This window comes from Convolutriloba macropyga, chromosome 15 (genome assembly GCF_964194025.1).
Source record: "Convolutriloba macropyga chromosome 15, txConMacr16.3, whole genome shotgun sequence".
In the NCBI taxonomy this organism is placed as follows: domain Eukaryota; kingdom Metazoa; phylum Xenacoelomorpha; order Acoela; family Convolutidae; genus Convolutriloba; species Convolutriloba macropyga.
This window is the reverse complement of record NC_134482.1, coordinates 48,853,776-48,856,426: the sequence shown is the minus strand read 5'-3', so window position 1 is coordinate 48,856,426 and position 2,651 is coordinate 48,853,776.

The following is a 2,651-nucleotide window of genomic DNA, read 5'->3' as shown; positions in this document are numbered from 1 at the left end:
ATCAGAAATGTTTTAGCATTGTTCAACTAACATTTTGTTGAAAATATACCTCAAGAACAATTTGTTGAAATTGGTAGTGAAGTTCCTATTGTTTCTTGACTTTCCTAAGAGACCTTGCAAAACAAATTATAATTTTTGTAGAAATTATGCGTCGAATAAACAAGTTTTATGCTATATGCAACGATTTTTGTGTGAGTTTCGTTCTTCTTCTGTTTAATTTTGAGCTCAACTGTATCACGTAGACGATGTTTGAACAAGGCGGGGAAATTTCTTTGCTTTCATTGCCTGGCTTCCCGACGTCTTGCTTTCAATCGCGTGGAAGGCTACTTTTCTTCACAAAACTTGTTTCGAATCAACTGACTTTGTTCTAGTTAGCAAGAAAAGTATGCATTAGTCTCTTAGCTGTCTTTTTTCTGATAGTCCATAATTTTCAACAAAATTGATAAATTTTACGGGTGAATATGTAATTTGTCATTTTTGATAATCATTTTATTACAAATTTTTGTTGAAAAAAGACTTCAACTTAGTAGAGTTTATGCCATTTGATATCAATTTTCCTGATTTTGAGCTCTATCATTATATATTAGCGGGAAAGTCTGCATCACATAACAAACTGTTCCTTCTGACGCAAGTTATTTTGTACTAAGTTATAAGTTGTTGATCTGTTTTTTTTGTAGTTTTTATATTGTATTTTGCTCCTATTTTAACCTCTCTTTTTTGTACTGGTTTAATCCATTTGTTTTTTAAAGCTCAGTTTTTTCAACCAATCAAAATTGAGTATTTAACCTAGTCTAGAAACTATAGAAAAGAGCACTCCATGACGTCACAAAATACATTAAATTGCTGAAAATGGCATTTTTTTAAAAATATTCAGCATAGGTTCTAACCAGCTAATCAACTAAACACGGTTCGACATCAGCTCTTTATTGAATGCGCGAAGAAATTCTCCTGTTTCAATGTATATCGGACGCAGAAAAAACTGGAAAAAAAGAATATGTTGCCTAAAGAGTTCATATTGTTTTTTAACAATTGTACCTATTACTCGTTTAGCTACGCAAGTTGTTCATCTTATCGACTTTCTTGGCCTACTCGGCTAATTTTTCCTTAATTTTAAATTGTTTTGAACACAATTAATGTTAGTAATTCGTTGATTTTGTAGATTGATGTGCATAATTTATACTGTGTCTGCTCTTTTCTACTGTTTCAATTCATTTTTTAAGATATTTTTGTTTTTTTTATTTCATTTGTGGTCAAGCATAAACTAAATGGCGCTTTACACATATTTGACATAACCAGAAATTATAAGTGAAAACAGTTTCCCATCTTATAACAAAGGTGCAACATCGAAAATTGGATGAATGTAGCCTACACCTTACCTTAATAGATGAAAGCTATACTTTATCTTAACTCAGAGAATCTATGTCTAACCTTAAAACGTGAAGACTATACATTATCACAATATATGTAGACTATACCCGATCTTAATTCATGTAGACTATACCTAATCTTAATACATGTAGAATATACCTATCCTTATACGTGTAGACTATACCTAATCTTAATACATGTAGACTAAACCTAATCTTAATACATTTAGACGATACCTAATCTTAATACATGTAGAATATACCTATCCTTAATACGTGTAGACTATACCTAATCTTAATACATGTAGACTGTACCTAATCTTAAAACATGTAGACTATAACTAATCTTAATACATGTAGACAATACCCACTCTTAATACATGTAGAATTTACCTAGCCTTAATACGTGTAGACTATACCTAATCTTAATACATTTAGACTAAACATAATGTTAAGACATGTAGACTATGCCTAATGTTAATACATGTAGACTAAACCTAATCTTAATACATGTAGACAATACCTAATCTTAATACATGTAGAATACACCTAGCCTTACTACGTGTAGACTATACCTAATCTTAATACAAGTAAACTAAACCTAATCTTACGGGTGAATATGTAATTAATTTGACGGGTGAATATGTAATTTGTCATTTTTGATAATCATTTTATTACAAATTTTTGTTGAAAAAAGACTTCAACTTAGTAGAGTTTATGCCATTTGATATCAATTTTCCTGATTTTGAGCTCTATCATTATATATTAGCGGGAAAGTCTGCATCACATAACAAACTGTTCCTTCTGACGCAAGTTATTTTGTACTAAGTTATAAGTTGTTGATCTGTTTTTTTTTGTAGTTTTTATATTGTATTTTGCTCCTATTTTAACCTCTCTTTTTTGTACTGGTTTAATCCATTTGTTTTTTAAAGCTCAGTTTTTTCAACCAATCAAAATTGAGTATTTAACCTAGTCTAGAAACTATAGAAAAGAGCACTCCATGACGTCACAAAATACATTAAATTGCTGAAAATGGCATTTTTTTTAAATATTCAGCATAGGTTCTAACCAGCTAATCAACTAAACACGGTTCGACATCAGCTTTTTATTGAATGCGCGAAGAAATTCTCCTGTTTCAATGTATATCGGACGCAGAAAAAACTGAATAAAAAGAATATGTTGCCTAAAGAGTTCATATTGTTTTTTAACAATTGTACCTATTACTCGTTTAGCTAGGCAAGTTGTTCATCTTATCGACTTTCTTGGCCTACTCGGCTAATTTTT